The sequence below is a fragment of the Athene cunicularia genome (assembly GCF_003259725.1).
Source record: "Athene cunicularia isolate RWA chromosome 3 unlocalized genomic scaffold, athCun1 chr3_part1, whole genome shotgun sequence".
NCBI classification, from domain to species: domain Eukaryota; kingdom Metazoa; phylum Chordata; class Aves; order Strigiformes; family Strigidae; genus Athene; species Athene cunicularia.
In genome coordinates, this window is record NW_020799097.1 from 101,442,533 (window position 1) to 101,458,136 (window position 15,604).

Here is a 15,604-nt window from a genome sequence, read left to right on the forward strand (position 1 = left end):
TTAATGCACATTACCATTCAAAGTGTACTGAAGCAAAATACTGATCTACTCTATATAATTTGCCACAACTGAATCATAGCACTGCAGTTACACCTAACACAAACCTTAAACACTGATGCAATTCAAAGGCCTAACGCTGGCCGATGAATGCACTCACACAACAAAATATACAAGCAATCTACATTTCTGTGTACACACATGCAGCACAGACAGGGTCTTAAACTCATAGCAGTGTCTGGTTTCATAACATATGCCCTTCCTTATCAAATGTCATTTGTATTGCCATCCCTGCATCTGTCTCCACAGATGTCATCCCATGTAATGAAGCATATGGGCTTAAGCTGACATTGTTTGCAAACAGGAAGAGCTTTTGGCAAGAGAAATAGAACATAAAGTGTTCTGCGGGCTGCCTCTCTTAACCCATCTTTGGTTGGCTCCTCTTGCTCAGCTGAAACTGGTCGGCTACTTTCTGAGAGGGCAAAGTGCCAACCTAACAGATGGGCAGAAGTAAAGTCATGCCAAAGAACCAGAATGTGCATCTAATTTGATAATTAGGGGCTGAATTTCCCCTTAGAAATATTGCAATGGCAGCGCACATCAAGTTTCCAAGCTTAAGGGCAAAAAGAACATGCTTCAGCCTATCCAGTTGAGGGTTAATACTGAAAATAAAAATCACACCAGAAGTGAGCCATGGAGAAGGGAGGAGACCAACCATGGGCTCCTATCATTCAGGATTAGTGTTCTTCAAGGAGAGAAGAAATAGAGAGAAGGGGAGGAAAGAAACAGTAAGATCAAGCCTTTATCCTGAAATAGCTCTCCACAAGGGACACCTGCAAATCTTGGCCAAAACAGTTCTGTGGCCTTGCCGAAAATAATTTATGCTGAATAGAGATAAAAGCAAGGAACTGATGGCCACTTTACAAAGCATTAAACACAGCTTTCCTGTCCATGAGGAATAGCCAAGCCAACAGCTAGTAAAAGGCAAAGGACAAAGAGTGTTTATGGCTCGGTGGAAATCAAACATAATAACGTACACACATACTTGGAACAGTTGACAATTATTGTCTTGGGTTTGATATACAGTGATACAGGGCTATGGCATATAAATAAAAAAGTTAACAGTAAAACAGAGAAAGCTGGGGACCCAACAGAAATGCTCTTTGTACGAGTACATTGTACAAGTTTTCATGCAATAAGACAGTGGTCCTGTAACTATTCTAAAGAGCCCTGTTGAATCAGACTCTTCTGGGTCATTTTCCTCTTCATCTTGTGTGCTCCCTCCCCTTTCTCAAACCACTTTACTCATCAGAATGAATGCCAACAGCCATGAAAGGCACAGTTTGGAAAAAAACATCGCTCTAAATTTATTCTTCTCTTTCCACTCCTAAAGTGACTCTTCAGATTTACAGCTTTTAAAACAAAAATATTAAGAGTAATGACTATGATGACATCAGTTAAGTGGGATTTACAGACATATTTTGGATAAAAAAGAAAATTTTTCATCCTATCTTTTTATCATATAGCCCTGTGTTGAAATATTCCAAGAAGCTAAGAGGTCGTTTACTCTTATCTCGACTACTTTGGGAAGAGGATGCTTCAAGGGGGCTTTCACATTGTTGGTGGATGGAAATTAGCTCTCCAACACAAGTAGTGTTCTGAGTCACATCTTCAGAGCAGAGCAGAAGGCTCAGCCACAGATTTAAAATAATTTAAAAGTGATAGCTGGTAAGTGCCTAAAATCACATGTGCTGCTTTACAGACCTACACTAAAACATTTACCTCTGAAGAAATTTGTCAATGAAACGTCCTTTGTTCTACTGTCAAATTCTGGCAAGCTGCTTCCCAGTATAGCCTGAGACTTAATTGGGCTTTTGTTTAATTACCATCAAGACAACAACGCTCAAATGAAGAGTGCAACATAGGCAAGTGAGTGAAAGCAGTCAATTAGGTTAACCCTGAAACTGTCTTTTAAAGGAAAGGAAGGGGCTACTTGCTACTGCGGTCATAGACTAAAAATGCAAAATGTAAACCTGTCACTAAAATAGTACATAGTTTTTTTTAGAAGAAAATAAATTAAATGGTAGTAACTACAAAGGAGGAGCATCATAATGAAGTAAGATCACAGTTTTATAGCACAGCACCTCTGCCACAGCTTAGGAAAACACAGAATTGAGTTAGTGGATTAACATGAATGCTGGCGTCAAACTGGGGCGAACTCTCCCATTCAACTCTACCACAGGTGCATATTTAGGAGTCTGGATGATATAATAAGTGAATCAATGAACACAGAAAGAAACTGTCATGGAAACAATATAGCATGAAATGAATCAAGAACTACTTAGTATCCTAAAAAATAAAATACAAAAAAACAAATCTAAATATCCTGAAAACTCCCAAATTCAGTACTATATTTGAAGGCAAAAACACAGAGCTAATATTGCTCTACAGCTATAACACAAGAGTTGATAATGAAATCCACAAAGAAACATTAAAGGGCAAGGCAGCAGTTGCATTTGTGAAGAAAAAAAGTTTAATCAGAGAGGTAAAACCTAAAGACAAACCTGAAGACCTTCACAGTCAAGTGTTAATCCAATCTTCACTTACACTAAAAGTTGCCACCTCAACAAGATTTTAGGCAAACACACACCCTGGCAAGCAAGTGACTACTAGTGGAAAATGAGAGTTAACTGTAATGGACATGCAGAAGTTCAAGTAGGGTACACAGCAACAGCAAAATGTTTGCCGTGGTCTAAGGCAGGACTGTCCTGGAAAAGTTCTACCTCACTGTTCTGAAAATTCAGCTCCACTTTTTGCTTTAAAACCTCATGTCTACCTTTACCTTCTGCTTTGGTAAGTTAATGAGTACATGTGAAATACTGCACATCAATTATTTTCAGTGCCCAGAGTTTTCACGCTTAATGGTAAGAGAATATGCTAAAACATCTACGTTTCAAGAATTTTGTATTCAGTATTTCTACCCTAGATGAGCCAAACATGATACTGATGTATCTCAGTTACTTCTCATCCAGAGTTCACAGTTGAACAGTCATTTGTTAAACAGCATTTTCCCCACAAGAGGCAAGAAAAGTAGCATAAAAGTTAGCTAAAGCAGGTAAACAACACAGTTCACACTATTTTTATTGTCCAACCTGAGATCACAGAGGTGAGTTTACCCTTCTTCCTGAGACACAAGATGTTCAATGTACTGAAAGCAAGCAGCAGAATACCCACACCATGATGCCAAATGCGAAGGACCTTTTTTGACTCATGCAGACCGGACTCCTCAGTCTCTGGCCCTGTGAAGGACAGTCAGTGTTCCTATAGCACACACTCCACACTTAAAAGTTCATTTAAAAGCCTGGAGTACTTCACAGAGCAAGAATAAGAAGTGATACAGCTAAACAGGTTGTTCAGCTTTTTGTACAAATCATTAAAAGAGGGCCAACTGTAGACAGAAATAGTATTACACTTTCTTAGCCTGCATGTTATTACAGTAGCATCTGCCATTAAAAAAAACAATAATCTAAGAAGTATCAGAGTTAGAAAGCTATTTTAGACAAAGTAAAGAAAGTGGAGGGCAAAAAAAAAAGAAAAATCCCAACAGGAAAAAAAAACCTCACCCCATAATTTAAGTGAAACCTTTATTACAGAAACACGATATTGGTACCTCCTGAAAGAGATTGTAAAAATAATGGAAAAAACCCTGGTGAGACAGGAAGCTTAAACACAGCTAATCTAATGATGACTTTCATAACACAGGAAGCAAGCACGCTACCAAAGAGATGACAAAACCAGAGATTATTTTAGGTGTTTACCTATTTCCAGACCTAGCTAAAAAGTGCGCTAAAAGAACTTAGGTTAAGCACGTCAGTCTTCCCGCTACAGCTTTTTGTTTTAAAATAAAATCATAGCAATTGACTTTGCAAGTAATAATTCTCCAACAGAATTTACTTTGCAACAAGATGTCAAGAGTTACTGACCCCTTTCACACACTCACCTTTGGAAATGCAATTTCCTGTTACAAACTGATGTCCTGATCCTGCAAACCTCTACTCACATGAACTCTCTGGTTTGGTAAGCAGGGCTGCAAGTTACGCTGGTAGCAGAGGGGCAGGTAAGCATACACCAGAGGCTTTGGGATACAGTGCTCACCAACTGGACTTCCTGCCCAGAGCTTACAGTGCCAAGGTAAATAATTACGATACCACATTGGCAGATGTGTCAGAAGTATGAGGTATTAACTAGATTTACTACAGTCTTGAATAACTGAGTTGTAATTTTCCGCTCTCCTAGCACGTAACATAATGATGAGAGGTGTGTTACAATGCCAGCATGTACCCAACTGCAACACTTCGACTTTCATATTTTAGAATCCATGAGGATTGTACTGGCTTCTCTTGCATGAGACTCTGAGCCCCTTTTGTCTAATTATGCTGCTCTATAACTACCTCCAAGAACAGGTCTGAATTTAACAAAGACTCAATTACCTATGCATAATAGACTACTTGCTCAGAGGAAATAAAACACCGTTGGCATCATCAGGATCCCATCAGGATCCTAGCAAGAATAGAGTAATCCATGCTCAATCTTACCAGAGGTGGCAATTTGGCATTCTTTTGTTTTTAATTTCTTTTGACCTCACAGTTTGTCCTTGAAAAGTTCCTGCTGTTCATAAGCTAACGCATCTGTGTTTAAACAGACTCAGTACACAAACTGCTTCCACATACTTGATAACGTCTTCTGCTTACACTTTCACCAGATCATCAGAACGACCATTCATTGCCATATCTCATGTCAAGAAGAGCTGAAAGTATACAAATCACTGAAAATATAATATGAAAGATTTGACACACAGTCTTTAAAGGCATATACAGACAAATACTGCAATAAAATAATGTAATTGATTCCAGTATTTCAAAGTCTCCTAAATACAAAGGGAACTTTTCATTGTCTGACACTTTTCTAACTCCTGAGAGATATAAACTGCAGAGGTAAGCTTACAGCCCTGTCTAGACATACTTTTCCAATGCAAAATGCCACAACAGTTGTGGTGATATGCAAGACACGATGAAATTGTACATAGCCTGCAGTAAAACACATGACATTTGGGAGACTACAGATTAATGGTTTTCATCAGTTGATGGAGCTACTCTTAAATCATACACCTTCAATGCTTTTTAAACTTAACTCGCCTTTCCTATATTTCTCTGCCATCATAGAGATGAAGAATGCATTATGTTCTAAAAAAAACCCCAAAACACACCAAAACAATGTAAAACCCAAAATATTTCAAGTTCTGCTCAATCTCTTTTCCTAAGAGGCAGAGGATTCACTGCATAATGACTTAATAGAACACTCAACACTGACAACATCATCCAGAACAGGTTCTGCACTGTTTGGTGCACATTCCCTTCCGCTGCAATCAGCACTTGATACCCAGCACTATCAGTTTGTTACACTGATCAAATTCTTTTAGGTTTGACCCCTATACACAAAGATCGGCACACACACCAATAAAATAACCTTGCCGAGACAGCCATGAAGGAATCTAAGTCATCACACAAGCAGTTCCTATCCACACTGGTTCTCCATAAGATTAATTTAGCACCTTGCTTAAAGCATGTTGTGGAGAGCAGGTCTAACGATGTCTGATGAAACCTGGCATACAAAGCACCCAGCACAGGAAACTACCTTGGACATCACACCTCAAGACAGCCATAGCTGGGGCAGGAATATACATGGGTGAATGAATATATGGCCTGTCAAACACGTCAGGATAAAGCAAATGAAGCACATATCAAAGTACAGGTACAAAGGTTTGAAATATTACAAAGAAGATCACTTTGCTCATGAAGGCCCCAAAACACTATACTGCCAAAACTATTTACTTAAAGGTGCCTGGATTAGTTTTATACTACCGTTTTACCAAATTATTTCTTAAAAAATGTGCATAAGGAGCAAGCCAAAAAAAGGAAAAAAAACCCAACTTTCCTCAAGTTGAGTGACCTGGCTCATCTTAACAGAGCTGCAGAAAAATAACAATTACTGGAGCTAATATCACACGGCTTTCATTTCTAAAATTTTATTATTTCAAACCACTATGAAGAAAGAGACCCATCTGATCACAAAACCAGAACTTTGTCTGGTTTTCTGATGGAGACTTAGACCCCTTCACTGAATGCTCTGGTGGACTGTCTAGTGTTATTTTAAAATGGTCCCCACAACAGAGCTACTATTCCCAAGAGACTAATACAGTAAGTCACAGAGCTCATTATTGGGAAGTTTTTCCCTTATAAACAAGCTGGATTCTGTCTTAATCTTATAAAGTTATTTTACGCATTGTATTACAAAAGGGTCGTTTTCAACATGTAAGTTTCAAATGTTATTTTATTTTCACACCCATATTTTAACTTTAGTAAAAGGCACTCAACAAAACTAACATATTCTGCTTTCCTAACTGTGGCCACAGCGCTCTCAGGCTATGGCAAAAAGCCTTTTTAAGATAAACATGCACAAGTTTGTTTTTTTCATCCTAAGAAAATATCAGAATAATTGAGGATATCCTTCCCTGTCATTGTCATATCCTCTGTTGCTCTGTTTGATTGCAACATACAACATGAAGAAACTGAGAAATGCATTTGCTTTGATTCCATTCCAAGTAAAAAATAAATTAAATTACATTATAAATCCACACAACTAAGGAGAACAGAGAAAGCAAAATGAAGTGGTATTTAACACTTGGTATTTAATCTGAAGTTATCTGAATACCCCACTCATTTAACAGATTTATTTGCTTGGAAGTTACTGTATTCTTGCAAGCTAGCAGTCCTGCCACTCATGACTATTTCAGACTATTGCTCAGGGCAGGGGGGAACGAAGTGCCAAATCTCACAGCTGTATGCAGAGAGTTAGTGGTACTTGTCAAGGACACTGAACACATAAAGCTAACATGAAAGTTAAGCTACACGTTAACAAACTTCGATTATAACACAAGTTGAAAATACAAACGTAGGAAAGAAACCTTATATAACATCAACAGAAGTTGACATTACTGACTAATAGAACAAAATGACTAATTGTCTCCCATGCACCCACCCCTTGTCAGATGTTTTGACAGATTAATTAGTGCATGGGTGACAATCTTCATACCTAAGTCAGGTTCTAGGAAAAGTGTAAGAATATATCAGTCTTTCTGGATAAACCCATTTGTACATCAGAAGAAACAACTGGGCCATCATTAGACAAGGTTTAATGGTTTTTGAAAGCACATCCTACTCACATTAATCATTCATCCTTTCATCAGTGAAGAGTTATACATGCAAATGTACACTACAAAAGCTCAGAGCTGTTCTGTGAGCAACTGTTTCAGGTCACTACACCAGCAACAAAGAACAAGAAGAGAAGCTAGAGCAAAACTAACATATAGCAAGTAGAGAGCTCATAATTCAAGCTGCTGTGTTCTCCTTGAATGTGCCTCCCTCCATTCCCGCTCCAGAAAAATGCTCAGCACTTCGTAAGGTCAGATCCTGAGGTGGTATCAGTAATTCCCTTTCAAAACAAGTATCTCAATTACTTAACAGTAAATTTGTAGGAAATGTGCCTTCCTGAATTTGCATATTTAAATGCATATGTTTCTGACAATTTAGCAATTAAATACAAAACCCAGAAAAACTCTGCCTCAGTAATCCTCTCCTGCATATATTTTAGTTCTATTTTATGAAGGAAATTTTCAACTATGCACAAACACATTTTTGGGCACCAAGCTACCAAAAGGAACAAGGACACATGGAAGAAAACTTGCAAGAAAACCATGTCATTGTCTTTCTCTATTCTCAGAAAGAGCCACAACAAAGTGGGAAGTAACAGCACCTAAGTATCAATACCATGATTTAGCTTCCTCTGCTATCACAGATTCCAAAACACAGTCTTGGCAAAGGCGCTAGGAATCACAGGACCTTTACTCAAATATATCTACATGAGCTGGTTTATTCACAAGCAGGAACTTGCCCTGTCCACCCTCTGTTCTGAAGCTACAAGAACTCTGAATCTCTGTTAATATTTGTGTCTACCAGCAAAAGACTGCATCAGCCATCCCCTTAAGATAGCAGCCAACTTCTTTATCTGGTAAGCTGACCAAAGCGTTTTCCTAAACAGACTGAATCTTCACAACACTATAAAGAATGTAAATAGACACCAATCCTACTCAGTAGCTCTTAAAGTATGCCAACCAAGAAAAAAAAAAACAAACCCAAACCAACAAATAATCATTTCAGATGCCCATTTTCCAAGACCTTTGAAATAAATTCACCAAAGCTCATCAGGGTTCTTCCTCCTGAGGCAGGTCTGTTCACATTGAGCGTGTCAGAAAACTCTTAAGGGAAAAGTCACATTTTCTCAGAAATCTTCCTGTATTTGGGGTAAAACTTTCAAGGCCTGCTCCCACTGAAGGCATCAGAAGTTTTACTCCACCTCAGCACAAGATAAAACAGGCTACTGGATACATTGCTTTCCCCCCTCCTCTCCCTCTGTCCTGGTAAACAACAGGCACAAAGTTTTGTGTAGAAGTTCCTTTATACATTGTCTCACTTTCTAAGCACCTCAGATAAGCACTGCATATCACATATGCGGAAAATGCAGGGTTTCCACAGGGATACAGTTTTGCAATGAAAGAACAAAAGTGTTGAGGGAAGGGGTCGAAACAAAAATGGCACGTAGCTGTAGACATCAAAAATGGGGTCTGGCTTCTATTAGTTGAATCTCCGATTGGCAAAGACCCCTGATTTTGCCCAGGCTTGTCAAAAAAACCTAGCTTAATTATCATCATCAATAAAAAGCTAAAGGCATTTTATCTACAAGGTAGTGAATGCCTGTTCTCAAAAGAGGGAGTTCCACGATAAGAGCTAATCTAAAAAACCTAAGGAATGCAAACTATTTTCTCAGTTGTAAAAACAAGAAAGAATTGCACAAACGCAAGTTATAACAACTACTGGTAACCTTGCGCTTCTCCTACACCACCAAATTCTGGGCTAAGGCCGTACCCAGTGTCCTTTGGATAGCTATGCTTTGAACAAGCCCAATGTTCAGAGGGTGAAGTCCCAAAGAGGGCATTACTTTTATGCATCTTCACAAATGTGGGCCTTCCCATTAACTTGATTTTCTGAGTTCACAAAAGCAGTGCAAGGCTACCTTCAAAACAGCTTCAGCCTTTTCAATGGGGACATCTGAAAATCTGTACACATTTTATTTTTTAGAGAGCTGCCAGGCAGCCTGCCTGTCAGACAGCTCATTCTGGTTGGTCAGACCACCTAAAAGTTACAAAAGACTCTGCTTTTTATGTTTTGGGTTATAGTATAGCTTTCTGAAACTTCTACAGACAAAGCTTGACTGTGTTATAACCTACATACACTAATCTGTTAACATGAGGTGTTGATTATTAGATCAGTCACAGCGCCTGCTACTAAATTAACTTTTTTCCCCACTTTCCCTTCTGCAACAGATTAACATTTGCAGTCTATAGATGTGCAAGAATTCCATGGTGTTGGTACACTACTGCTTTGACAATATTTTCTTTGAAACACTCTCTAAGTCACAGAAGATCTAGTTACCTCCAGAAACTGGTCCACCTATTTGTCACAGTCAGACATACAACTATCATTCTGTTAAAGAGTTAAAAAATTATTTGGATTAACTACACAAATTAAAAAGTATTCCTTGTCCATTGAAACACTTACTAGAAATCACTGATCATCATAACCAATTTATTAATAATAGATACCAATGCTAACTGCCTTTTAAATGACGTCTAACCATCAATTCTGTTCTCTACACCAGCCCAGGCTGCGGCAGACCATGCCTCAGTAAATTAAACCATCTTATTTTATTGTGTTGAAGTCCAATATAGCCTGAACATATATATAAAAAGAAATCTTCCAATTCCACTTGTATTAATATTTAATTAAAGCCACCATCATTCATGGTACAATACAGAAATTACATTGCTATTTTGGGTCAAATCATCAGCCTGATAACCTGTTTCTAACAGTGGCTTACCCTATGTCCTCCAGAAGAAAACATGAAATATCACAGCAGACACTAACAGCATGATCCGTCCTAAGGTAAGTTTCTTAATCCCCATCAGATACTGTTGATTTATCCCTAAAGCATCACATTTAACATACCTTTGGCTGTAGTTGTGACTGTTCCTCCCATCCCTAGGAACAGCTTAATTTCTTTTTCATCCTAACCAGGTTTTTGGTTTGTATGCTTTCCTTCAGCTGGAAGTATGGCAATTACTTGTTGGTTTGGTTTTTTTTTTTAAATGGTGATTTAGGGCTAGCATATACCCTTTTATTTCAAACTACTTCCTATAACTAGTCATTGTATCAAAAAGTAATGAAATTATTACTAATTAAGGGCCAAACATTACTTTGCCCATATGTATTCTACCTCTTCTAACTGACCTCTTTGAAACAAAGCCACGCTAATATTTTCAGTTCAGCTTCATATGAATATCTTCCAATCTCTCTTTTTTGATAGGAGATCACAAATTGATTATTCCAGGTGAATTTGAGCACAAGTTTAATAATGTCCTCTGTGTTATTAACACAGCATTGAACAATGACTGTGGCATTTTTTTTCTGCCCAATGCTAAGCTTAAGGAGGGTGCACAAGTACAAATAAAAAATTTTTGAAATCTTCCTCCCCACCTTAATAAATATAGGTAATTTACAATCCAGTAACATGAACAAGTAATTTGATTATTCCCTCTAACGTGCATATTCTTGAATTTATCAACATCATCTGCTATGCTTCCCTTTTACCTGTGCATATTCTTGAATTTATCAACATCATCTGCTATGCTTCCCTTTTACCCAGATTTCTTGGATACCCTTTATAATTTCTCAGTCTTCTTCAGTCTTGCCTAATCCAAATACTTTTGCATCATTAGCAAGTTTTGGCACACCATCATTCATCTAGTTTATTAGATCACCAACATACACGTTCACCACCCTCTTTTCAGAGTTGTTTCTACATCACATGGTAATTTAAGGTTTACATTGTTAATGACAAAAAAATAGTCTTAGTCATAAGAAAAAGTACACTCTTTGAGAACTAGAAAGCAGAGCTGCAGTTTCCAAAAGACTGGGTTGGTTTTAAGCAAAGCTCAGTATCTAAACTCTTCACATGAGCAGAATGCAAGCAGCTACCATGTCTACAGGACATCAGAGGTGAGCTGTAGATCCTTGTTTTCTTCCTCCCAGGACATCACCCATCCAACATGTCACATACCTGACTCCCTCCAGAAAAATCCTTTGGTTAGAAATCCTTGTTAATGTTACCTAAATTTATGCTTAATTAGTGCTAAGCCTATAGTGCCTTAGGTATTTTCAGAAGTTGCTCATATACAGTTGACTATAATATGTACAACTGCTTATTACAGCAGCAATGATGGAGGGAAATATATTTTAAAACAAATACGCACATTCCTTTTACATGCTTTGTGCTGCATCATAGTCTCACATCCTTAATTCCAGATGGCACTTTTAGCACAGATTTACTGACCTTGAGAAGTACTTTAAAGAGCAATCTTAAAGCCTTCTTTACTTTCCTCTGCATCTAAAGGCAAAAATACCAATCAACATCATTCAGATGGCAAGGCATTGTATTTGCATAGTTACATTACCTTTATTTGACCACAATCTAATCTTGCAAAATAAAGCTAGGCCAAATTTCATTACATTATGCATGGACACTGAAAGCTGAAGACAGTGAAAACAAAATGCTCTTAATGCTTCAAACTTTCACATTAAGTCATCCTTGAATTCTATAAATTTGCTTTAACAATGTATTTCATTACATGTTAACAAGTAAAAAACAGATCTAGCTAGTGAAAATCATTCTCATTAATTCAAAAGAAAAATAGCTCAACTGTGCTATCTTAAAGGAAACAGTAAAACCTGTACTAAGCTTTCTTGACTAACAAAGCATCAGCTGTGAATAAACAGATTAAAATTGCCTAAAGGTTTATTTGAACAGCAGAGGTGCAGGCAGAAGAAAAAGATAGTATGTACGCATCTAACAGGAAATCCAAATCTGATTTTAATCTAAAAAATAATAACATCAATAACAATTTTGATTCCCCATATATTTAAGATAAGCTGTACCTTGTTCTATATTTTAGCTTAAAAATTTCCAGCAAGCTCCATTTTTATGTTCTGGTTGCTTATTATGACAAAACCAGATGTTTCAATTATAAACACCATTTTGTAGGGTGGCTTTACAACAACAAAAAACAAACCAAAACAAAATACTCTCCCCCAAAACTGGATAGTCAAGCCAAATACCACCAAGATACAGAAAAAAAAGAAAATAACCATCCCAATAACATAATCAACCCAACAATAAAGATATAGTGTTACTGCCTCAAAATCACACTATTTCACAAAAGAGATGAAGAATAAGTCTGCAAAACCTCCAGAAATTGATAAAGCAGCTGTTAGCTTTTGGACGCTTGGACATTTGACTCATTGAACCTTTCATGTTACAGGGTTCTCCTCGTTCCCTCCTACAGGCCAGGGGAAAGAAGAAAGGGGAAGAGTTACCGACTGCAGTTCCTGCTCCTGGGGCTATTTCCACGTTTGTGAGGAGCTCTATTCCTTCAGAGCGTGTGAGATGTCTCCTTACAGATCACCTCCTCAGCTCCAAGCACACAGCAAGCCAGAAGGCCTTTGGCAGAAGATGGGCACCTACACAGGACAGGCTACACTTGCTCTGGACACGAACCAGATCCAGCACAACCACAGGCAGCTACGAGTGCCCACTGGGTTCTGTGGTCTCCTTGCACTAGACGCACAGTGGAACCAAAACCATACTTTTATCATGACCTTGGACTTCAGCTCAGGTCTACCTCAGTTCCTTTAGGATCTAGTCTTTATTTTTTGTTTTTTAATATATTTTTTAAAACCATCTAAGAGGTAGGGTCAGCAGCTTCCACAGAGAATAGAGAACCGGTAGATTTAAAAAATTGAACCAGACCTCTTCGCATAAAATTTCAGAGAATCTTGTGCAGATGCATACTCCGCACAGGAGGAACATCGACAGGGTAATGGTTTGTTTTCACAGACCAGAAGCTGTTCCTGTGGAACTCCACAAAGTTTAATAGGCCAAGACACACTGCACTTCACAATGTACTTAGACATAAAAAGAATTTTATGGCATCTGGTCAGCATAAAAGTTAAGCCTGTATTGAAATCTTCTTGTAATTGAGCTGGATGCACATGCACATATTGCATACTAAGTATTATAGCCTGGCTCCTGCAAAGACTTGTATACTTTTTTATTATTATGTATATAAAAGAAATTCTGTGATTTCAAAAGCACTATTCATGAATGCTAATTTAAGCACATGGGTGGGTCTTTGCAGGACTAGGACCCATATGCTACCAAGCGGCACTGCCTGCTAAAAACTTCTTACCTTTGTATACTACCAGCAGTTTATAAAACCCCCTCAGCTTACTAACCCTTGCAACAGAGGACTTGCTTCCAGTTGAGGAGCTGGATTTCAAGAACACTTTGCACACTGCATATATCTCTAATAAACTTAAATCCAGATTCAAATGGGCTACTTAAGTAACATTTAACCAAATGCAGCCTCACTGGTTATGAAGAGAAACAGAATGAAGAGCAGCTCCTTTGGCTGTAGTGGTACAAAAACATAGAAAAAGGAAACTATAGAGTGACCAGAAGTATGTAGACAATTTTTTTTTTTTATACTAAATACTTTCTCCAAGATTGGAGGAGCCACTGGTGGCCAAGGCAACTTGCTAAGTGTACAAAAGCAGATGTATTTCACAGAAAGCCCTCCTATACCTAAGTTATGATAACTGACTCACGGGCTTCTGCTGGACAAGAAAGACCAGGAGAAAAGTCAGTCATTAGTATTAACATTGGCTGATAATTAACCCTCATGAACAACACTACACCAAAGCTACTTGTGCTACTATTACAGAAACATTTAAAAGACACATTTAAAACTAAGTATAACGTACACGAAAAGCTCAGTTTGCTTAGTACAGACGTGAGTCCCACAGCCCTTGCGCTGGCCTTGATCTGCACCACCAGACCCTCTGAGGTTGCAGAGACAGTTGTGCTTTCAAGCTTCTTGCACACAAACGCAGTGGTGGAATTGATCACCACAAGCTCTGCCACAGATTTTGGGGACTACCTGTTAGCTGACAGGCTGTGCTTCAAACCATAAGTTTGCAATGCTCCCAACCTTTGTATCACGACCATTAGATACACACAAGTGCCCTCTGCCTGTAAGCAACTCTGGCACAGCCTCCTACAGAAAGCAAAAAAAGTACAAGAAAGTACTGCCAATAACAGAACAGGGCCTAGAGCTTATTTGCATTACTATAATATCAACACACGCTTTATTTTACACCACGTAACAAGTACTAGATGTCAGCTACAGGCCCCCCAGAGGGCAAGAGCAAAAGCTGTATAATCTGTATTTTCTCACTCGTATTTGATGGGACCTTCTCAGCTGGATAAGCAGAGTGCAGTCCCTGCCGGGACTGCCTCCCCTCGCAGCTCTCTCCAAAAAGACCTGACTACCTTCTCTCCATGATATGGAGACTGGCAGGTGGTGACTTGTGATTTGGGGGGAGCCATTTTATATGCATATTTTTCCAAACGCTAAAGAGCTTCATGATATAACAGTGCTTTCAGAATAACCCAACCCAGTAGTGATTATCTTCCCAGAGTTTTAAGAAAAAAGAACTGGCTTCTGGTAAAAGTATTTCCTTCAGCTATGGTTTCAGGCCACATGCCAAAAATCCCAGAAAACATTCTGGGCAGCAACATAGTGAATCTGAGCCTTTACCGGTCACTGTCTGTTCCCACCTTGTTAAAGTTACAAACAGCAAAAGAGTTGCTTATAATGGAAACGCATGATGATTTTATGCAAATCTAGAGATAAAAGGTTCTCGATAGGAAATCTCCAGTGCACATTACAACCCCATACCACACATGCATTATGTAACGCCCGTCCCAAACACACTCCAATAAAGAGGGCTAGTTTGGGATCTTCAGAATTCAATGACTTTGCCACATCAGAAATGAGAGGAGATGTCATTCTCCGCCGCTTCTTTTTTGCGATCTTTTCCGCACAGCTCTGCGTTAACATATCTGCTGAAGACGACCGGCCAGTTTAGGCTTGACTGTACCTAACAAAGGAGGAGGTAAACCCCTGGGCGGGGGGAGACAAACACAGGCATGCCGCGGTGTAAATACGAGCAGCCCAGCCGAGCGTCCCGCCCGCGCCCGGCTCTTTACAAATTCCTCTCGATTATGCGAACGCCACGTTATCTGGGTGCCTAGCAGATTAAATTCCCAGGCTGGACGGACCGTCCGAGGCTTGTTTATCGCAGGTCACCGACCGGCGTCTGTAACCCAAGCTTAGCTATTTTCGTAATGTACCAGCCGCAGCGCTGGAACTGCCCGTTGCGGTGCACAGCGCGCCTCACGCAAACGCTGCCCGTCGCGCCCACGGAGGAAAAGGCGCGACTCGGGCCGTCCCAAAGTCAGCGCGGGTGGGGGCCGA

At 39.1% G+C, this 15,604-nt stretch overlaps 1 protein-coding gene across 1 annotated transcript in view; it reads right to left on the reverse strand.

The window, feature by feature from the left end:
• PTPN14 (protein tyrosine phosphatase, non-receptor type 14) overlaps positions 1 to 15,604 on the reverse strand; it is a 122,049-nt gene that overhangs the window by 105,828 nt on the left and 617 nt on the right. The gene's annotated exons all lie outside the window — the stretch shown is intronic.